Source organism: Cnephaeus nilssonii (assembly GCF_951640355.1).
Source record: "Cnephaeus nilssonii genome assembly, chromosome: 2".
NCBI classification, from domain to species: domain Eukaryota; kingdom Metazoa; phylum Chordata; class Mammalia; order Chiroptera; family Vespertilionidae; genus Cnephaeus; species Cnephaeus nilssonii.
Window position 1 is genome coordinate 85,817,735 of NC_137073.1, and position 23,227 is coordinate 85,840,961.

The following is a 23,227-nucleotide window of genomic DNA, read 5'->3' on the forward strand; positions in this document are numbered from 1 at the left end:
GTGGGTCTGGTCCAAATGGCCTTGGTGAAATGAAGACCTTTGTGTCTGTGGCATCTGTTAGTTCACGGTGGTGGTCTCACGTGAATACTTGTAAAAGATAAGGAAATGAAGTCGGCCTTGAATTTGAGCTAAGATGTGTGTTCACTGGTTGAATCATCCAACCCAACCTAGGAGCCCCCTGGTCCCCGGATCTCAGTGTTTCTTTTTAGAGAATCATTCAAGCTCAGTTCACATGCCACTGCCTCCCTCCTTCCACACAAAACTAATGTGTCCTCTCTTTATGCTTGAACAAAAATACGAGTCATGTAGAGCAGGGGTGGGGAACGTCCAGCCCGAGGGCCAGGTACAGCCCGTGAAATCATTTGGTCTGGCCCTGCCAAGGCATTAAGGGTGAGTTAATAAAATGTTTGATCAAATATAGCCGGCTAATTTTTAACACATTGCGGACCAGTAGTTTTATTGCTAGCTTTACCCAGATAAGTTTCTATTGAACGAGTACAAAAAATGTTTTACATAAATGTTAAAGGCACGCTTTAAAATTAAATACCCATTGCATTTTGAAGTTATTTATTACATGTTCTTACAAGCTACTATCTTTTTAAAGAATTCTCGTGATTGGCCATAAGCCCTTAGAACAGAAAAATACGAGAATTCTCGCAATCCGTCCACCATGTGTTAAGTTGATAATTATGTAGGGCTTGCGAATGAGGTTATAAATATACAAATGGCCCTTGGCAGAAAAAAGGTTCCCCACCCCTGACGTAGCACCTGCTAGGCCTTAATAGCAGCCCACCCAGGTGGGATACCCATTCTTCAGATGGTGGAAAAGAAAGCGAGGCTTTTTGTTGCCTTGTGTCTCCCAGCCAAGAAGCAGTGGGGTGACAGTTCAGTATTGAGCTCAGGGCTTCTGTGTCCAGTCCAGAATCTCTGGGGGGTGGGGACTGAGGCTTCTTCACTGCATCCCTGGGCCGGGGCTCACTGGTCCAGCTGAGGAGAATGAACCCAGCACACTTCTAGGGGTGGGGAGTCCAGAGAGGAGGCTGGGGTGAGGGAGGTGGGGGTGCAGAGGGTGGGCTGAGAGGTGCAAAGTCTTGTCCTACACGTATTGATCCTGGGGTGCGTGGGGAATCTGGAGTTCTGTGAGGAGAAGGCATCCTACCTTTGCTATGTACCTTCAAAGGGCCAGGAGAACAGGTGCCCGGGGAGTGGGGAAGAGGCACCAGACCCCGACCTGGTGCCCAGAGAACAGGCCTGGGGTCTTAGAGATTGGAGGTGCGCCCGCATCCACCCTGGGTTGGCTGGCTGTCTTTGGCCCAGTAGTTCAGCCTCTCTGAGCTTCAGTCTGTGCATTGTGTATAGGAATAACACGTGGCCCCCGTGCCTCTTGGAGCACCGTAGGGCCTAATTTAAAAATGGATCTGTAGATGCTTCTGGAAAGGAAACTCAGTTCATCATTTAGCTAAATGTCCTCAAGTTGAAAGCTGCCTCTGTCCTGATAGCTGGGACAGCTTTCCAGGTGTCTCTGTTCACATCTGGGCCCAAATTCTCAAAAACAGAGCTTTCAGATACTTTCAGACAAGTGTCTGACCTAACAGAATTTTCCCCAACTCAGAAAATCAGATTGTGCCAAAGATACTTTGTGGTGAATTTCTTTTACGTCACTTTAAAACTACTTATGTTTCTGAGACCGAGGAATGGGGTTAAATCTAATGCAACAACAGTTAGGAATTAACTAATTTCAAGTTCTGCACTACAATTGGTCAAGTCAGCTAGGTAATAAGTAGATGTACCTCACCTGCGCACAGCCCCCTGACCCAGGGACCCCCAACCCTGGTAGGCATCGCCTTCACACCTCCCCTGCCCAGCCCCTTTCCTGCTTGGTTTCTCCATATGTGGCTCTCCTCCATATGAGGGTCTAACATCACCGGTGTCTGGCTTTCCTTAATTGCTTGTCTCCCCAGGCTTTGTTTCATTCTCCTTGTTTCTCTGATGCCTGGAATAGTGCATGGCACGCAGTAGGTGTCACATGATGACACCTACTCTTCTAAAGCCCACTTTCACTCTTCTGTCCCCCCCAATTTTTCTGGACCACACAGATGCAGAGCCTGCCCTGTGGGACCCGAGGGAGCAGCCAGGGAAACCTTGTTTGTCTCCAGGATATAGTCAAAGCAGACCCAAGACAATTACAGAGAAAGGCTCAATAAACCCTGATGTGACGTAATGAGTGTGCTTTGTGTGTGTGTTTTGGGGGTGGGGATGATGGTGAACAGAGCAGAAAAGAAATGCCTGAATTAATTTCAAACGAATGGAAAGGGCAGCTAGGAGGATGACCCCTCCCTTCATTGTCAAGTGGAGGAGATGTGGTTTGGCTTAGTAGAAACTCTTTGACCTGTAATGAGCTGCGAACATCAGGTGACTTAGCCTGGAGAGTGAAGGGGTTGGAATGAGTTTCTGAGAGCTCTTGACTCTGTCCCTGCTAGAATGAGACAAAGGGCAGTGTGGCACAGAGGCAGTGGCTCGGAGGTTGGGATGTAGGCTGTGCAGCTGGAGGGGCCTGGGTTCAATCCTGGTTTCCCCATGAGTGGGTGAGCAGGCCAGCCCCTCAACTCACCATCTTTAGAATGGGGATGGTAACAGCATTACAGTATGCTTCGAACAGCATCTGCAGTACTTGAAAAACGTCAGCTGTTATTCTGTGATTCTGTAGAGAGAGAGGTTTTACTACAAATAAGAGGTAAAAAGGATTACGTTTTAATTTGTTGTCAAATCACTTAAGGAAAAATATTCAATGAAGTTATCTTCAAGGCATTTTTTGTATTCAAAGATATCAACTGAGAAGAGGGATTATAACTGCAATTATGTGCTGTTTCAAACAACAATCATCGATTTGTTAAAAAGAAATGTTTTGTGAGAGTGCCCAAATCAATAGGCCATGAACTCTACTTGGTTCCAAGGTCTCAGAGCTTTTCTTCTGGGTTATTCAGAGACTAATTCGGTGTGACTCAGTGGTTGAGTGCTGACTTTTGAACCAGGAGGTCACAGTTGGATTCCTGGTCAAGGCACATGCCCGAGTTGTGGGCTCGATTCCCAATAGGGGGCGTGCAAGAGGCAGCAGATTGATGATTCTCTCTCATTGATGTTTCTATCTCTCTCTCTCCCTTTCTCTCTGAAATCAATCAAAATATATTTTAAAAAATAAAGAAAGAAAACCTAATTGGAGCAAGCATTTAGTCACTGTGGAGCACCACAATGGGCAAAGGTGTGAGCATTTCGTTCTCAAGCTGACATTTGTGTGTCCAGAGATTCTGCCATTTTTGACTGTAGCACAGAGACTCATGGTGGCCAGTGACATGTGCTGACTAGCCTCTGAGACTAATGTAACCTGTCCCCAAAGCACAGTGTTACATAGGAAAAGCATGTGCAAGGGTTGGGTATAGAGAGCAACAGCAACAAATGAGGAAAAAGATCTTAGCACAATTTCCGGAAGGTACTATAAATAATATTAAAAAAAAATAATTTATGAGGTGAAATTCACATAACATAAAATTAACCATTTTAGAGCAAACAATTTAGTGGCATTTGGTAACATTTATAATGCTGTGAAACCATCTCTATCTAGTTCCAGAACATTTATGTCACCTCAAAGTAAACCCCCACACCTAGTAAGCAGTTTCCCCCGATTCCACCCGTTCCCAGCACTAATGTGCTCTCTGTCTGTGGATTTATCTACTCTGAATATTTCATGTAAATGGAATCATATAATATGCGACTTTTTGAATTGTGTTAAAATACATATAACATGGAGCTGCCACAGAGCCACTGGACCTGCCCGCCCTACTATGGCCGAGAGCAACGGGGACACAGTGAGGATGCTGCACAAGAGGGCCCCATAGCTGCACACTTCAAGTCCAGCCAGGCCATCTTAGTGGCTCAGAGGAGAGGAGATGTGGAAACTTCCACAAAATGGGCTGCTGGCCAGAACAAACAGCATTGGATCACCAAGCACATGCCAAGCCGGACCGGGAGACTGAGGAGCCGCACCACCACTGGGTGGCCCTGGAGGTGGGCAGGGTGATCCGCAAGGCCAGGGACTGATGCAGAAGAATCTGGGGACGAAAATCAATGAAAAGCCACAGGTCACTGCAGACCGTAAGAGTGGACGGGCCATTTCTAATAATCAGCTTCTGGGCAAATTTGAGAGAGCCATCGACCTCAAGCTCCAGGGCAAGGACATTGGGAAGTCGATTGAGAAAGGGCCAAGGGTGATATGAACACAAAGCCTCGAAATCAGTGCATTCTGGCTGATCTCATCTGGCTGGTTCCCCGTGACCACCGGCACCAGCGTGGGTCTCTTCACGCGGCTGAGTAGAACACAGGGTATCAGCCCTGCCTAGGAAGCCCCTCTACCTGAACCTGCTGTCAAACAAAACCTAGCAAAGTGTTTGCTTCTCCCGATTGTTTTGCCTCCCTACCCCCAAATCTCAAATTAAGGTACAAAACACCACCTTCCTCTCCCAGGGCCTTCGCCCAATTGTGGGTGTGTTTCCTGGGGGAGCTGAGTAGGAGCCCCTCATATGGGCGTGTGCGGGCTGGGGTGGCCCAATCTGGTCCAGGAGAGGGAAGATGCTGCCTCCAGTGCAACTGATAGAGACACTATGAAGATTCCAGTTTCTCCACAGCCTCACCTATATTTATTTTCTGGTTTTTAAAAACTATTATTATAATCATCCTAATGAGTATGAAGGAGTATTTCACCATAGTTTTGGTTTGCATTTTCCTAATGAGTACTGATGTTAAGCCTTTTTTTATGTGCTTGTTGACCATCTGTATCTCTTCTTTGGAGGGCTGTCTATTCAAGTCCTTTGCCCATTTTTAAATTGGATTATTGGTCTTTTTGTTGTTGAGTTCCAACAGTTCTTTATATATTCTGCAAACTGGACTCTTATCAGATATATTATTTGTAAATATTTTCTCCCATCTATTGATTATCTGTTTACTTCCTTGATAGGGTTCAATCTTCAATGTACAAAAACTTTTAATTTTGATGAAGTCCAGTATGTGTATATGTGTGTGTGTGTTTGCTCTTGTTTTTGGTGTTATATCTAAGAAATCATTGCCACATACAAGGTCATGAAGATTTTTTTAAGAGTTTTATAGTTTATCATTTTTAGTTAATTTTTGTGTATGGTGTGAGATAAAGGTCCAACTTCATTCTTTTGTGTGTGGATATCTACTTTTTCCAGCATCAGTTGTTGAAATTGTTCAAACCTGTAGAGAATTTTGATGTCTTTATTTGGGCCAAACTGACACAATTGCCAGGAAGCAAAATCTCAATGGATTGAGAAAATGCTACAGAGAAGGCAGTTTTGCACCTTCTCTGGAGCATTTTATACATTAGAATCAAAGGAGCAGACGCAACGGGGGTTACATGGATTCCATTGGTGGTAGATTAAGGGGGCAGGAGAAAGCAAAGTGGGGAAATCTCTGAGGTTGGATATAAAACCAAATGGAGAGACACATACTTGTTTTACATTGGTGGGTACCAGATAGTCAACATTTACAGCACATAGAGATGGTATTCAAGGAACAAGATAACAACGAAGGGTTCTGTGGTCTCCTGCAAAAGATTATTCTGATATTTCAAAGGTATGTTACCTTAGATACAAAAAGACAATAGACAGGTTTACTTAAAGTAAATCTTGATCTTTGTCAAGGACACCACAGGTCGAGGACATGACTACCTTCCATGACCCACTTTTAGTTAGGAATTTGTATGTTCAGACCACCCTATGTGGTTACTTTCAGTCTTTGAGTTTGTAAGGCCCACCATGCAGACCCGCCCTGAGCTTGTCAGGTTTAGTATGTAGACCCTTTTTTTGTCCACAAAATTAGTTTTTGATTATTGAATAGTTTTTGAACCCTGGATGGGCTCTAGTTGTATGAGTTTATTTCTGGACCTCAATTCTGTAGAGAATTTTTATGAGTTTATTTGAGCCAACTGACAACATATACCAGGGAGCAAGATCTCAGGTTCTTGGGAGAATAACAGTTTGCAGTTTCTTGTATGTATGCATTTTGACTTAAGGAGGGAACATAAGGAAGATTACATGAAGGTGGCAGAAAGCAAGGCAGGGATCAGGTTAAAGAAGGAGGGGTGAAAGGGGACATTTCAAAGGTATATTAACCTAGATGCACAGAAACAATGGACAGGGCTTGCTTAAAGCAAAAATAAGCCTTTTAGTAAAGAAGTTATATACCATGGTGGGGATGTGACTACCCACCATGATCTGCCCAGTTAGGAATTTATGATCAGATCACCCTGTGAGGTTACTTACCTTAGAACCTGGTTTTCTTCTATAATCCCCCTTTTAGTCATAAACCTATCCAAAGGATGCATTGATGGCCAACCTTTTGACCGGCTAATGTGATCTCACAGTGCTATGAAGGCTTGTTCCTAGGAAGACTCAGTATTGATGTTATCTTATTGACCACTGAGGATGGGGCAGTACTGTAACCATGGGATGTGAGTGGAGGCCAGGTTTTCTGGAAATGGGAAAGGTAGATAATTGGAAGGCAGTCAGGTCTAATGGCTTTTATTGTGAAAAAACACTGGATTATTTCTATCCTGTGAACTATTATGATCTGAATTTTGCCTTCCGCCATATTTTTCTGTATTTGGCATCTAGTATAACATTTACATAGTCATAAAAAAGAGTATTAAAGAGTATTAGTAGTTGTTATCTTATACATGTTCAGTTGGACTATATAGAAAAACCCAAAGAACAAGTATAACTATTAGTATGACTAATATCATTAACAGATAAAGACAAATAGAATGGTTTCTGAGTTCAATATCAGTCCATTGGTATACAGGCCTTGTTGACATCTTGTCTACCTCTGATGTTAGTGGAGTTTCTGGTGTCCCTTGAGGCAATATCAAAGATGGGTAGATGTCCATTCCTGGTTAGGCTCCTGGTAAGGTCTGATCCAGCAAAGTGGGAGAGTGTCTTTTATTTGATGTCCTTTCCAATAAACAAAATCTTCAGGTGATAGTCAATGATCTTTGTCTTCTGGGAGCTCATTGTGAATCGTTTACTAACTTGGCATTTTCTTGAAGTAACTCTTTCAAACATTGGCAATAGGATAAGATGTCAACTCGTAAGTTCCTTCATTTAATTCAGCTAAATGCACTATGATGCATGGAGGAATGCAAAAACCAAAAAGTGGGGAGCCAGGGAGCCAGGAAAAGAACTAAGCGGCTGTCTTGGGCTTCCCATAGCCCTGACTATCCTTTTTTTAAAAAAAAAAAAAACAAAAAAAAAACACAAACACTTAACTTGCATAAACATATTTCACAGACATCAAAGTCAATTATTAACATGGACTTATTTTTGTAAAACCCAGGTAAAATAAAGACATGTCTGTTTTACTTAAACCAACAAACTTAAGCTAGCTTTTATTTACTAAAGATTAATCTTAGAGACATGGACTTGAAAAGTATGAGTTAGTTTCTATATTTCTGAGAATTTTAGAATACCTAATCCTTACAAGTGCTTGCCTTTAAGTTAATTTTAACAATAACATCCGGAGGTAGAACATTATATCACATTGACTGGTACAACATACATTAATGCGCACACAAACAGATTCAGAGAAGAGTTGATTCCAATTTTTGTTTTGGTGGCATTTACAATTTATATCTGTCCTTGCTTGACAAGTCAAGTTCCAAATGACCTTTCCCTTTTTAAAATAAAGACAGCCATTTTTAATACCTCAAAGAATTGGGTTGCCACCTAAATGACATCATAGGTTGACTCGATTATCTAAATGCTTTTGTTCTCTCCCTCCCTCCCCCCCCCCCCTTTCTCTCTCTTTTTCTTGTCAATACTTGTACATAATTTTATTTTAGCTTATGGGAGAAGGCCTTTTTAGCTTAGGGGAGAAGTCCTGAGATGGTCTAGAATCATTTTCTTTCCATTCATTCTGCCTAATTGGAAAGCTGGCTTTTTCTAATTGTTCACACAAAAATTAATTTAGAAGTATCAAAGGATCCTCCTTTTGGCCACCTTAGAATTAATAGGAGGCTGACGGTTGTGGGGTTTGTTGGCCTTGGAGTCAGTTTCCCATGTAAATTTTGAGGTCTGTAGAGTCTGAACTAACTTCTTGGGAAACCCAGCCTTTATGTGCACATCTCTGGAGGAGCCAAATGAGGCGGATATTCCTATAGGACTGCTTCACCTAACAATAGCATACCGGACGCCACCAGAACCGCAATGCTCTTCAAGGTACAGGCCCCTCTCTCGGGTGAACCCCTTCCTTCTTCTCCCTAGGGCTCCCGCTGTCTTCTCCAGGATTGGCTGCATTACCACACTGGACAGCCCCGGTGCCCATCTCTACCACTCTGGATTCAGGGATCTGAACCAATCATCACCCCCCACTTGTCATTCCTATTGGGGAAGCAAGTGTCCTTTCTCTTTTGGAGCTAAAGAGATTCAGTCTCTCAGTTAACCAGCTAAGCCTTTGTTCAGATTGCTTTGAATACCATTGACTTCTGAACAGTATCAAGTCTTTCAATCTATGAATGCAGGATGTTTTCTATTTATTTAGGTTTCTTTAATTTTTCCCAGCATTGTTTTGTAGTTTCCAGTGTACAAGTCTTTCATTTCACTGATTAAATGTATCCTAGGTGGTTTATTCCTTTTGGATGCTATTGTATGATGGACTTGTTTTCTTAATTTCCTTTTTGAATTGTTCATTGCTAGAAACACAGCTGATTTTTGCATGTTGATCTTGTACCCTGCAACTTTGCTGAATCCATTTATTAGCCCTAGTAGGCTTTTTGTAGATTCTTTGGGATTTTCTATATATAAGATCATCTGCAAAAAGAGACAGTTTTACTTCTTCATTTCTAATTTGAGTGCTTCATTCTCAGTTTTCCTTCCCAGACTTTGTTCATAGACGACACATTTCTCAGTGCTCATTGGTTTTAAATTTAAATACTGTCAGTGAAACACAGCATGTGAGATGGGAGAACAGTGCCCCCGCCCTGGGAGGAGCGGGAAGCTTTGGACAGCACTGACCAGAGAACCCACGTGCGTGTTCTAACCGCACACCTCTGGTTCCCCAAATGTCCCTGGATGCAGGCATATGATCTCTACATCCTCATGACTTGCCCATGTCCACACATCTCTGCACTATGTTCTGCCATCACTCTGGATTTGCTGCCATTATTTACAGAATTCCTGCTAGATCCTTGTGAGAGTTCAGCAAGCCTGATCATGCCTTCTGCAGTTGAAACACTGTCCTGAAAGGGCTCAGAGGTCAAATAATTTACTAGTGACTAATAAAAATTCCTCACTCAGCCCCGGCCAGTATGGTTTCAGTGGTTGGAGCGTCCCTCCCTTCCACTCTCTCTGAATATCAACGGAAAAATACCTTCGGGGTGAGGATTAACAACAAAAATTCCTCACTCACCTCCACCCTCTTCACCTCCACTTTTCACTCACCTCCACTTTTCACTCACTACCACACTCCTTCACCGCCCCACTTCACGCTCCCTCATCTTCCCCCCTCCCTCACCTGTACCTTTCACTCACCTCCACCCTTCCTCACCTCCCTGTTACCTCCATCTTTTCTCAAGGACACCCTCCCTCATCTGTACCACTCACCTCCACCCTTACCCACTTCTACCCTCACTCACCCACCTCCTCCCCACTCACCTCCACCCTCACTCACCTCTACGTCTCACTCACCTTGACTCTTCACTCACCTTCACTTCTACTCACTTCTACCTCTCAATCATCTCTATTGTCATTTGCCTCCCACCCTTCACTCAAAGGTTAGACCAGTTGGGAGAGAAACAAATTGTGAAAATACAGGGTAATTAACCTGTGATCACTTGAGCTGAAACTACCACCTTATGGACACAAGGAAGCCCACATCTTATAAGCAGAGTGGCCATATTATTTATAGTCCAAATTGGAACACTTTGAAGGGGGAAAAGAGAGATAATGCCAGAACCACAGGTGAAAACCCAATTTGTCTGGGGAACCCTGTGACTTGGGTATCTTTTCCTCCTGGTGACTGCATTGTAAACTGTAAGGGTTGGTCCCAACTGTAGATGGGGATGCTCATAAACTGGGTGTCTCCGGACTCCCTTCCAAAGCTAGGCGCTGTAATTCCGGTGGGAGCGCTTCAGAGCCATGATGTGCAGACATGCGGACTACACAGCATGCAGCCAGCCCCCAGCAGATGTGGACACACCCTCTGTCCTCACAAGCCAGCCCACTCTTAGGTCTCTGCCGGGTCCAGGCTGCTTGTACACTGAGCCTGGCCACCACTGGGCATCACACCCCTTGTTTTCCAGTTTGCACCAACACCTTTCCTCCATGCTATGTTTTGCTTACTTGCATCAGAGTTCCCCTGCTCTGCAACACCAACAGTTGGTAAGCCTCCTGCCTTGCCCATTCTGAGTGTGGGTTTGGGCTCCAGGCTCCGGCTTCATCTTTAGACTCAGGATCCCCAACAGTTTTCTTGCGCATGTCTTTCTTGGTCCCTCTTTTGTGCCCCACATTGGAAATGCCAGGAGCCTGTTCACATTATGTACAGCCATACCTGCCAGGCCGCCTTTCCTGGTGGCTTTCCTCGGCCGGGAGACCATGCAAAGGACTTCTTAGCACTCCAAGTACATACATCATAGGTTTCTCATTCGAATAACTTTCTGTTACTGTTTTTATCACGTGCATAGAGTTTGCATTTTCCATAAAATACCTTAAATTGTGCTTTACCATCCGCCACTTCCTGCACTCCCACCCTGCCTCCTGAGGTGGTCCCGCAGAGCGTTCCCAGCCAGACATGCAGTCTTGAAGCCTTCACTCCAACCTCCTTCTGGAAAAAACAAAGGTGCTTCCGTCCAGGTCCAGCACCAATTCCTGAAAAAGCCTCAGCCCAGTATCAGCACCAGTTCCCAGACAACCTCAGCCCAGAGTCAGCATCATCACCTGTCCCACCGAAACGCAAGATTAAGTCTAAAGCATGAGGTCCTTTAGGAAAAGCACAGGAATCATGGGTAAGTTAAAGCGCATGCCCATCTGTGCCTTTCCATTAATACCATACATTGGGTCCTCCTTACCTTAGTTGTTAAAATCAAATTAGGACCTTGGTACCAGGTACCTTAAAGGCACCATCAAGCACAGAAACACTGCCAGTCTGAGAGGAACTTTTCTAGGATTCCTATACCCCCATTTTGAAGAACCCCCAAATCAGATCGATTCCTGACTTTAATCACAGCTGTAACATCCCAGCTGTGGCCGGGACCCCTGCCCACAGAATGCTTAGGAAAGACGTTAGGTGACATTTTTAAACTAGCAGTGCAGATATACCATGTCACACTCCCACTCAGTGTTTTTGTACCTACTCCTTTGTTATATATGTTGGCATGTAATCTGAAAGAGTGGGGGGGAAACACACCTGTAATTGGTGACTTTGGTGGAATCTTCTGTCAGATCTACAATTTAGAAAAATTAATTTCAACCCTTCCGCAAGAATATCAACGGGAATTAGTTGTTTCTCTGTTGGAAATTGCATGGGAAAGGTGTGGGGACGCCAGGTGTGCTGGCTGAAGACCGGATGCTAGGCAGACGCTGGCAAAGCAGCTGGACTCAGACAAAAGGGAACTTAGTCTGTTTTTGAAGTGGTTTGTTGTGGCTCATTTTAATTGTGATGTGAATCAAAAAGGACAACAAAACACTTGGAGGATGAGAATAAGTTTCGCTCTTTATGCTTGAGAAACTATACATCTCATTGAGCGGACACATTTCAAGAGCACTTTTCTATCCTGACCAAGAGTTTTTCAGAGAAATTAAGCAGCAAAGAATGGACCAGGTCTCGATGGAGGGCCCAATGTAGAAAGTTAAGTTTGGTGTAATTAGGAGTACAGGAGATGTTTTAAGTTGATATAATCTTTATGCTCCAGCCGTGGTTTAGAACAGACAAAACTCTTACTTCCAGCTGAAATTACATTTGGCAGGAGAAACCCAGTCTGGGCTGATTGTGGTTAATAGCAGTCTTGTACACTTTTATCGAATACCTTCAAAGAACTAAAAGAATTAAATTCAGCCAAAATGCCTTGAAAACCAACATCTGATTGTCAGTTTGCCTTTTGTATTAAAAAAATAAAAAGCTTTAAAGTCCTTTTAAAATGAAATAAATTGTTACCATTGTGGGATAATTGACGAATTCAGTCTTAGTAATTTTCCTGTTTTACATATGAAGAAACCAGATGTGCAGAAATCTCGGGGACTTTGTACTATGAAACCAATATAGAACTCCAGGTGACATTTACATGTGGTGTCATCATCCCCCCACCACCATCACCTTTGCCTTGGCCCTGGGGACACAGCCCACTGCCTAGCCAGCCTCCTCTTCATTGGCATCTCCATTCGGACCCCCTTGGGCCCTGCAGCCTGTTTCTCATCTTGCCAGCTCTGTCTTCTGTCTGCTGAGGGCAGGCCTGGGTCTGTTGACCAACCACTGCAGGATCAGCAAGTGAACTGTAAGGTGGGGTCACTTCCTGGTCGCTGCTGGCATGACGGGCTCCTGTGCCCACGGCAGGCCTCGGTCTGGGACCTTGTGCTTGCAGCTGCTTTTGTCCTATGCACAGACCAAGTGATCATACAACAGGTGGCGAGGGTTGTGCTTGACTTCCCATGTGCAGCCATCATTCCCTAACATGCCACACAATAGGGACACCCCAAGACTTTCATAGCCCGCCCCCCATTTAGGAATTCCCCTATAGCTTATTAGGCTGTCAAATACAAAAAAAAAAGGATAACAGAACTTTAAATGACTGCTTTAGGCACTTTCCATTCACTTGACCATGAGTAGAAATGAGCAATCCCCAACAGACAGAGGTGCCTGGTGGCCATCCTCCATCGCAGGCTGGGACCATCGACTTGCCCAGCCTCAGAGCACACGGAGCAGGGCTGTCCTGGGCTGAATCACGAAGGGTCACATGTCACTGACCATTAGTTGAAACTTGAATGTTGAGTTAGAGAATGGTGTGAGCAGAGCCCTCCCTCCTCCATGCCTTCACCCAGAACTGCAGCCATGCTGAGCCAGGCTCCACACCATGGGGGCAGCAGATGGGAAGGTGGGTGGGGCTGCCCCTCGGCTGCCTGGCAGGAATTCCCTCCCTGAGAGTGGGGTCAGCAGATTTTCTGTGAAAGGCTAGACAGTATTTTAGGCTTTGAAGGGTCACATGATCTTGAATATAACTACTCAACTCCCCTTTTATAGCACAAAAGCAGCCATAGGCTGAGGGTGGCAGTGTGCCAATAAAACTTTATTTATGGACACTGAAATTTGAATTTCACATAATTTTCACGCCACAGACTAGTGTTCTTCTTTGTTTATATTTCAAACACTGGGTCATAGATTGTGGACTGCTGAGCAGCAAGGACAGAGCTGGGGTGACACAGGGTGCCCCCACAGATCCAGGTGAGATCCTGAGGCAGCTTTTCCAAAGAACACCGAGAAGAAGATTCTGAGTGTGCCAGGTACAGGCAGATTCACCAGGAGATAAAACCCCATTAGGTCAAGGCCCATTCTGTGTGGAGGTAGGTTTGATAGAATGGCTGATGACGTAATTGCAGATTTAATATAGAGTTGTGGGGCTGGGTTGCTTTGCCAGTCATAGGAGTTAAATGTGTGAATGTGGTTGTAAACTGTGAAGTGCCCTCAGTTACCACTATGGTGGGTGTGGCATTACAGTTTGGAGGTTCAGAGGCCACATGGTGGGCAGGTATGTGGACACCCTGCTGGCAGCCTGGGAGGGTCCTATTTCTTCCTTCAGAAGAGCCTAACCCAGTGGTCAGCAAACTCATTAGTCAACAGAGCCAAATATCAACAGTACAATGATTGAAATTTCTTTTGAGAGCCAAATTTTTTAAACTTAACTTCTTCTAATGCCACTTCTTCAAAATAGACTCTCCAGGCCATGGTATTTTGTGGAAGAGCCACACTCAAGGGGCCAAAGAGCCGCATGTGGCTCACGAGCCACAGTTTGCCTACCACGGGCCTAACCCATTCATCTTATCGAGGCTGCAGTGGTAGCAGCTGCTCTTTGAGTTTCTCTCTGCTGTGCAAGGAGGAGAAGAAAGATGCTGGAAAGTTGGCCAAGAAAGACAGAGACCCAGCGAACAAATCTGGGGCAAGGCCAAAAAAAAGAAGTGGTCCAAAGGCAAAGCTCGGGACAAGCTCAATAACCTCGTCTTGTTTGACAAAGCAACATATGACACGCTCTGTGAGGAAGTTCCCACCTATAAGCTCATAAACCCAGCTGTTGTCTCTGAGAGACTGAAGCCAGGCTCCTCACCATGGGAGGTGAAGGTCCGTGGTTCCTTGGACAGGGCAGCCCTACAGGAGCTCCTCGGTAAAGGACTCATTAAACTAGTTTCAAAGCACAGAGCTCAAGAAATTTACACCAGGAACACCAAGGGTGGGGATGCCCCAGCTACTGGTGAAGATGTGTGAACAACAGGTCCCACCAGCTGTACATTTTGAAAAATAAAACTTTATTAAATTAAAAACAAACAACCACAGTAAAAAAAAAAAAAAAAAAAAAAAGAACAGTCTAGCCCTAGCTGGTTTGGCTCAGTGGATAGAGCGTCAGCCTGTGGATTGAAGAGTCCCGGGTTCGATTCCGGTCAAGGGCACATGCCTGGATTGCAGGCTTGATCCCCAGTTAGGGGGTATGCAGGAGGCAGCTGATCAATAATTCTCTCTCATCATTGATGTTTCTATTTCTCTCTCCCTCTCCCTTTCTATCTGAAATTAATTAAAATTATATTTAAAACTAACAAACAAAAACAGTCTAACCCCAGCTGCACCTGCCAGTTCTACAACAGGAAGTTTAGTCTGGGCAGCTGGGATAGAAGGAAGAACTTGAGATCAGTTTAAAAATAGATTGGGGCGTAAGCCACCTGGAAAGTCCTTGCTCCAGGTGGATCTGAGCATCTGAGGAGGGAGAAAAAAGCAAGTTGCAGTACAGCCTCCGTCTGCTCATAAACTTGAGAGAAGCCCCTCTGGCAACCATCCCAGCACCGTTCTGGGCGTAAGATTGCAAAGGGGAGCTGTTCTAACACGCTGGCCGGCCGACTGTGGCTGGGCTGAGTGTTTAGCACTGTTAACGGATTTTCATTGTCAGTGATCCCTGGCATCCCATAATCCACTGTAATCCGCACACCAGCTTTAAATTGCTGAAGTCAGGTGATTGTGTGTGTCACGTTTAGTAAGTTGTGTATAAATTCAGAGAAGATGTTTTCAGGGTTTAGATTTGGAGACATTATTTTCTGGATTCTCCTCTTGGGCCTGTTACACAAGGTACAGCCCTGAAGAATGACCCAAAATGGTTCCTTTCTTTTGGCATTCTCCTGATTTGGCCCTGACAACTGTAAAGCGTTCGTACCATGGAAAAGCACAATCTGTGGGTGATAAAACTCAGAACTGAGTTGTTTTCAGAACAGTCTCAGCCTTCTGGAAATACAGACAAGATGGAGAAATGCCAAATGGACCTTTCACCCTGGAGCCACCATGCCAGCTGTTGGGGGACAGAGCCCCAAAGTCCTACTCCTCAAGTTACCTCATGGGGCTTAGTCTATCCAGGAAGCCTCTGAGAACCAGCCCCTGCTCAGGATGCACTGACATGTCTGCAGGCAGCTCAGTCCAGGAGGGCCCCTCGATAGAGGTGTAACCGATGCCAAGGTGTGTGCTGTGGCTGCCCTACTGGGCGAAGGCCCGAGTTCAGGTGTCCCCTGGATCCGTGTTCCAGGCCCTGGAGAGCATCAGTCAGGATGGGCAGGTTATGCTGCAGTAACCAATGACCCCGAGTCTCAGTGACCAGCACAGTGATGACCCACTCAGGCTACGCACCCATTACACTCATCACATCAAGTGATTCAGGCCTCTCTCTGGGGTGTTGACTAACAAATGGTGACACATGTGCTGGCTCGAAAAGCTTCTTCCAGAACTGGCGTCTGCCACGGCCACCACGTTTCTTTGTCGCATGGCCATGCCTGATGCCAGTGGGCAGGGATTCTGTGAACAACACAGCCCACCACCGTGTTTGCTCTGTCTTATGCCAGATCGGTGCCTTAGTGGAATCCAGGCATTTCCTGTCCCTCAGAGTCATGTTCGCATAACGGTGCTCTTTTTGGAGCCTGGCCTTCTTTGTGGTAAACACTTGGGCAAACATTCCCTGTCTCTCTCTTCTAAAGATCCTCTAAACCAGTGGTCGGCAAACCGCGGCTCGCGAGCCACACGCGGCTCTTTGGCCCCTTGAGTGTGGCTCTTCCACAAAATACCACGTGCGGGCGCGCACGTACAGTGCGATTGAAACTTCGTGGCCCATGCGCAGGAGTCGGTTTTTGGCCTGGGCGAGTCTATTTTGAAGAAGCGGCGTTAGAACACTCAAGGGGCCAAAGAGCCGCATGTGGCTCGCGAGCCGCGGTTTGCCGACCACTGCTCTAAACACTTCTTGGTGTAACTTGTCTCCATACACATGCAGGGCCTGAAAGCAGAGTCTGGTTTTGGAGACATACAAGAAGACGAAGCCACGTGCCAAGTGAGCAATTTTGGACTTGAAAAAGAAGTGCTTACCTTGGTTAGGAAGGCCAAGAGTGCTTGTGGAAGGTGTTTGGTGAGCCACAATGCCCCAGGTGGCAGGCTTGGGAAGCCCTGGTCAGGGAGAGAAGACCCAGTCCACAGGGGGCAGATGCTGCTGTCTCCACCAGGAAGGGTTTAAAGTGGTGCCTGGGGTCACCGATGGGGTGGGTGGGGACATAGTCAGAGAGATAGACCCAGATGGAGCTGCAGTCCATGATGACTCACACGGGATACCCGAGAGCCAGCTCCCGTGTATAACTTGGGTCCCAGCAGCAACCAGGTGGCAGGGGATGCTGCTCCCGGTGCAGTGTGTCTGCTTCTGAGGCCCCTGCTGTGGTTTTGCATTTCACCGAGTCCAGAATTTTCCTGGGAGCAACTGCCTTTGGCAGAATCCTTCTGCCCTTAGGCCATCTTGACACCCATAAGGTGTTTAGAGACCTTTGTGTCTGCTAGGCCTGCCGGGAACCTTAGCTATACCGCTGTCACTCACTGACAAAGAGCTGGAAGGTCCAGTTCCAGGGGAAAGTCTAGGGTGGGAGGCACTCATTACAGGACCCTAACCTGGAAGTACTGGGAAAAGGGAGAAAAGAGACCGAAAGGGCAGCCACAGCTTAAGGAGTGGCTTCCACTGCATTTGCCTTTCCGCTGCTGTACGACGTCCAGAGCCCTTGTTTGAATGTGAAAGCACTGGGAATAGCCTGGTGCAGTTCGTTCTTCATCATGTTCAGGCACTTGAAGGAAGCAGGCAGCTCCACAGCCAGCTCCCTGTTTTCTTCGGGGGAGAGTCCCAGTCCTTAGACATTTTCCTCTTGGGATTTTACAAAACAACTTAGACCTCAGTGCACAGTGTTGTTTTTAAATACTTTGCATACTTATTTATTTTAATGTATTTATTTTTAGTTTGAAAGAAAAATCTGCCAGCAGTATTTAGGATCCAGGGTAATGAAGATTTAGCACTGCACTTTGCAAACGAGTTTCAAATCAGAGAGTTTTTTCTCACGACTGCTATGCAGGCTTCAAGCTGTGCTGAGATTCACTCTGATGCTCCTGCTGTTGGATGGGGGCTGAGAACAGATCTGGGTGAGAAGTGAGGCTGAAAACATGAGAGGTTGAGTCCAGGGGGTGCACAGGCAGGAGTGGGGTGAATTTCCACGCACTTTCTGAGTGTGTGCCTGTGCGTATTGGTGTACACACATGCGGGAGACGGTCTCTGTGTATGTTTGTGCATGCATGTCTGCATGTGTGCATCTGTTTGTGTATGTGTGTGTGCACATGTGAGCGTGCAGGGAGACCAAGGTGCAAGGAACCGTCTCAGCAGGCTGGAATGTGCGGCTCTCTGAGGCCTGTCCACTGAGACCTGCTGTCACAGACCCATCTCTCTCGGGCTGTAGGAGTTAAAGATAATGGGCTCATTGTCAGTGCTTAGTGGCTCTAAAGCCAGCTTTAGCCCCTGCCTATCTCTCACTGCTGGAGGAGGGCACCAGCCCTGGTGAGGAGTCCATAGGTGCCCATGGGGTCAGGCTCCAGGGTCCACTGGACAGCACCCTCTCACTGTTGACTCTTGAGAGATCTTCACTTCCTGGCCTGCTGGGCTCTGCTCTGGATTGCTTGTCCCTCATTCGGATACCCAGCCTTGGCCTCATTCTGTCCTCCAGAGAGCCCAGGCAGCCCCTAACTGTCAAAGGGGATGGGTGGGCACCCTGCAAGGAAGAAAAATCACTAGGAGGCTCCTTCCCCGATCTTCCCACCCAGTGAGACCTTGCTCACGTCTGTGCCCTGTGTCTATGCAAAGCTGGCCTGGATCCAGCTTGGCCTGTCTGCTCAGCCTGTGCTCCCACCCTGCTCTGGTCTGGCTTTACTCCCTGGTCTGTGGTCAGTCCTTTGGGGTCCTCTGCCCTTTACACTGAGTTAGTGGAGGGCTGGGTCACCCTGGGCAGGGCCTCAGAAGACGTGAACTGGACCAGCCATGGGGTTTCCTGGGGCTTTAAGCTGACAGATGTTCTCTGGTGTGGGAAGGAAGGCTTTGGCCAGATCATGGTGGTGGTGACACCAGCATGAGACATCACCACAAGGCCTAGAAGCTCACCTGGGCCACCCCCAGGTCTCGGTTGAGTGGTCCAGGTGGGGCTTGGACATCAGACCTATATGCACCAGGGGTGCCTGTTTCTGGGCTCTAGGGAGTACAGACATTGGGGTGAGAGGGGTAAAGTGGGGCTCTTTCTGCAGCAGTCACCTTCCCAGGCTCAGTTATAACGGAGAGGTTTAAAAGGAGGCTGTGGAATCAGGAAAGAAAGAGTCTCATTGATAGAGGAGTCCCCAGAGCCGCCCCCCAGCTGCTGGCGTCTCACGTCTCTGCTAGGCTTCCTGTGCCAATTACGGGTTGGAAAAATTAGGTGAAGCTTCTCACCAGGGCCCGAGAATCTCTAAATTCGGCAGAATTAGTAGTGTGTGTTGCTTTGATTAATCACCGAGCTCTTCCAAGTGTGAGGAGTGTAGGCCTAAAGAGGCACCGCCACTTTTCCTTCCTTCTCCTTCTCTCTGGGCACCAGCGTTTCACCACTTAGGAACATCTCAGCCTCCCAGCTGTGAGGGTCAGGAATCCCACGGACACAGCAGCTGTGAGTGGAGGCAGGGCAGGTACAGGCAGACTGGGTGTCGCTGGACTAGATGGACACAGGCCTGATGCAGACAGACTAGATGTAGACAGACTGGGTAGAGACAGGCCGGCACACCAGTCGATGAGGGGACCAGGCTTTTTAGACAGGTGTCTTGGATTCAAAGGTGGTTTCTGGGCCTGTGCACACAGGAAACCAGCGATGGTCATCGATCCCCTGGGCAGGCCGCCGGGTGCCGTCACTGGGCCCTTTCAGGAAGGAGGCCCCTGTTAATAGCAGCTAAGCAGCTCTAACCAGGTTGGCTGCGCAGAGCAAGCCTCCTGGGAGTGTGGGTTTCACACACAGCTCCTTCACCTACAAAGTTGAGAAAGCAGCTATTGATGGAAAGTGGGGCAGCGCAAGGCCCCTTTGGACCTGGGTCCTGCTTGGAGGCGTTGCAGGATGCTCCAGTGCACATCCTGGGTTTTGTTTATAAATTCTGGCTAGAGGCAAAGGCCACAGCAGCGAACTAACAGGCGGCTCTACCTTCTGGGATGGAAGAGCCTGGGTGACAGGCACCACCACACCCCTCCCTCAGGATGGCTTCCCCTGGGCTGCAGCATGTTATCTCTGGGGGCTGGTGTGGGGGCTGCAGGAGGAGCCAAGCTCCCAGACCAGATTAGGGGCCTTTGTGACCGCCACCCCCACCCTCGTCCACCCGCCCAAGCCTTGCCTCCTGGATGATGCCCCCAGCCCACATTCTGTGATCCCGTCGAGCCCTCAGCCCCACGTTCTATCTGCTCTTTACATCCTGACGTCAGCCCACTGTGGATTTTCAGAATGAGACAATATGACTGGGTCCCAGAGGAGCCCCCTAGCCTAGCTGATAGGGGGTGGGGAGGACTGTGCCACCTTTTGCCACCACCGCTGCTTGGTCTTCCCCCTCGCCCTACCCGAGACCTTGTCCTAAGTGTCCTGTGATCCTGTCCTACACCCCCCCCCCCCCCACTGTCCCTGGGCACAGGGACCCAAACATCAAGGAATCACCCACAAGAATGGGGGTGGCCACAAGGAGGACATCCCTAAGCTAGTGGGTCAGCCACCAGCTTGTGTCTGCAGGGAGGGTGGGGAGAGGGTCTCCAGCCCTGTCTGTGTGGTGCCTCACTCTTCAGCATTCTGTCATGTTGAAGTGCCCTTCTCGGGGAGGGGGGGAGGGAATAAGGGGGTGGGAGGGGGGCTCAGTAAGCCGCTGCAGACCTTCTCAGCAGTGAAAGGGGTGCTGATGTCTAGGTCAGCCTGCTGACAGCCTTTCCTGAAGCCCTGGCTCTGTCCTGGGCTTGCACCTTCACTCACCCTTAAGGATATTGTGCTTGAATTAAAACGTGAGCATTGATGGGCATTCCTTGCTGGGATAGCCTCAGCCACATCCCTCCAGCCTGCTAGGCCCTGGACAGGGCACCCCTGCTTTTCCCTGCCCACTTCAGCTGGCCTCCTTTAGGTCAGCAAAGTCTTCAAAAAGAAATTCCCTTTCCTTTGACGATGAGTGAGTTACCTGCCCCCCTGCCCCAACCACACCTTTCCTATGAGGAAGGCTGTGACTTTCCCAAGTTCCAGAGACTGGCCTCTAATGGGTGGGCACCATCGGACCTTCTAACCCCAGTCTCTGCCTTCTCATTTGGCACACGTGAGGCCTGGAGGGTCGCATGGAGAACATCATCTCCTGAGAGCCCGATGCCAGGAAGAAGGTGCTTAGTCCCTGGAGAGCAGAGATACGATGAGAAATAAAGATCTTGACTTTAGCACGGCCAGCATGGCTCAGTGGTTGAGTGTCAATCTATGAACCAGGAGGTCACGGTTCGATTCCTGGCCAAAGGTTATGGGCTCAATCCCCAGTGTGGAGCATGCAGGAGGCAGCCAATCAATGATTCCCTCTTATCCTTGATGTTTCTATCTCTCTCCCTTTCCCTTCCTCTCTGAAATCAATAAAAATATATATTTTAAAAAAAGATCTTGATTTTAAAAAACATCCCCATTTCAATAAAATTTCACCTAAAGTTAATAGGGAAAATAAACCCGTTGCTGAAGAGTGATGCTTTAAAATGTCTTTACAGACATAAATTTTCTGTTGTTAAAATGCAAAGGCAGTCCTGCAGTTGGCCAAATAACACTGAATTCACAGATCAGCAAAATGGTGATTAAATGCTTTTATGCAAGTACTGTACCTGCCATTCCGCCAACATATGTAGTACATAATCCCATTCTAAGTCACGGTAAGATTGGTCATCAAGTAAACAGGCAAAGGTTCTGCGTTTGGAGTCAGCCTATCTCCATGTGTGTGGGTTTGGTTGAAATGGGAATCCTGAGTTATATAAGGAAAAGAAATTAGTGCTTTACTGTCAACGTAGTCATCAACATTTGTCTGTCTCCTCTCTTCTTATTTTTGGATGTTTTGATGGTATTTGAGGTTTTGGAGAATGTGAGGCCAGGCTGAAATGGTTAGCCGTGCTCACACAACATTCACCCTGACCCTGCGTCCACCTCTTTCTCTTCCTCAGCACCCAAAAGCCTAGAACTATTTTAAGAATGTGCCAACACATATTTCTATCGACTCACCACTTCTGTACTCACATACACACACCTTCAGAAGTCCTTGTTCACAAACCCTGGCCCTCAACACACTCAGCCCTTGAACACACATGTGGTCTCCCATACAACTAGGCCCTCACACACACACCTGGCCTCAAACATACACACTGACACACACACACACACACACACACACACACACACACACACACCCACAAACAGGTTCTCACACAAACATGAGGGAAGAAAATGCCAAACAGAGTAAATGTTCCAGATGACTGAATTTGACGCTGTAAGATGCCAAGACATTGTTCTCATTTTTAAGCATTTATTATGGAAACCTTTCTAAAATATACTGTATATCTTCCTGTTTTCTTAAGCTGCCTTAAATATATTCAAGGAAGTTTGGGCCAGGCCCTCTTATGTCAGTTAGGGCACATTAGCGTGTGAGGCTGGAGAAGACCACAGTGAGGTTTTACCTCACACCTGTCAGAATGGCTGTCAAGAAATCAACAAATAGCAAGTGTTGATGGGATTGTAAGTTGGTGCAGCCACTATGGAAAACAGTATGTAGATTCCTCAAAAAATTAAAACTAGAATATGACCTAGCAATTCCACTTCTGGGTATTTATCTGAAGAAACTCAAAACACCAATTTGGAATGATACATGTACCCCTATATTCACTGCAACATATTTACAATAATTAAGATATGGTAGCAAACTAATTAGTGGACAATTAGATAAAGAAGGTGTGGTACAATATGCAATAGAATATTACTTGGCTGTTAAAAAATAAAAAGAATGAAATCTTGCCATTTGTGACAGCATAGATGGACCTAGAGGGTATTATGCTAAGTGAAATAAGTCAGACAAATACTATATGACCTCACTTATATGTGGAATCTAAAAAACAAAATAAACAACAAACAAACAAACTCATAGATGTAGAGAACATTTTGGTGATTGCTAGATAGGAGGGGGGTTAGAAGGATAAGTGAAAAAAGTGAGAGGATTAAGAAACACAAATTACCAGTTATAAAAGTCACTGGAATGTAAAGTACAGCATAGGGAATCTATACTAATAAAAGCTAAGGTGGCCCTCGCACCCTCGTGTGATGCCCTCACGTCATCACAAGATGGCCGCCCCCACGTTGTCACAAGATGGCCACCACAAGATGGCTGGCAGGGGAGGGCAGTTGGGGGCGAACAGGCCAGCAGGGGAGGGCAGTTGGGAGCAGTTAGGCATCAATCAGGCTGGCAGGGGAGCAGTTAGGCGTCAATCAGGCCGGCAGGGGAGTGGTTGGGGGCGATCAGGCTGGCAGGCAGAAACCGTTAGGGGCAATCAGGCAGGCAAGTGGTTAGGAGCCAGCAGTCCCAGATTGTG

At 46.8% G+C, this 23,227-nt stretch overlaps 1 protein-coding gene and 1 pseudogene across 3 annotated transcripts in view; both read left to right on the forward strand.

The window, feature by feature from the left end:
- The window catches only part of PLEKHG4B (pleckstrin homology and RhoGEF domain containing G4B), a 77,406-nt gene that overhangs the window by 1,331 nt on the left and 52,848 nt on the right, over positions 1–23,227 (forward strand). The gene's annotated exons all lie outside the window — the stretch shown is intronic.
- Positions 3,840–4,271, forward strand: LOC307109952 (endothelial differentiation-related factor 1-like; annotated as a pseudogene). The gene is made up of 2 exons: positions 3,840–4,062; positions 4,116–4,271. The product of its transcript is annotated as an endothelial differentiation-related factor 1-like (transcript).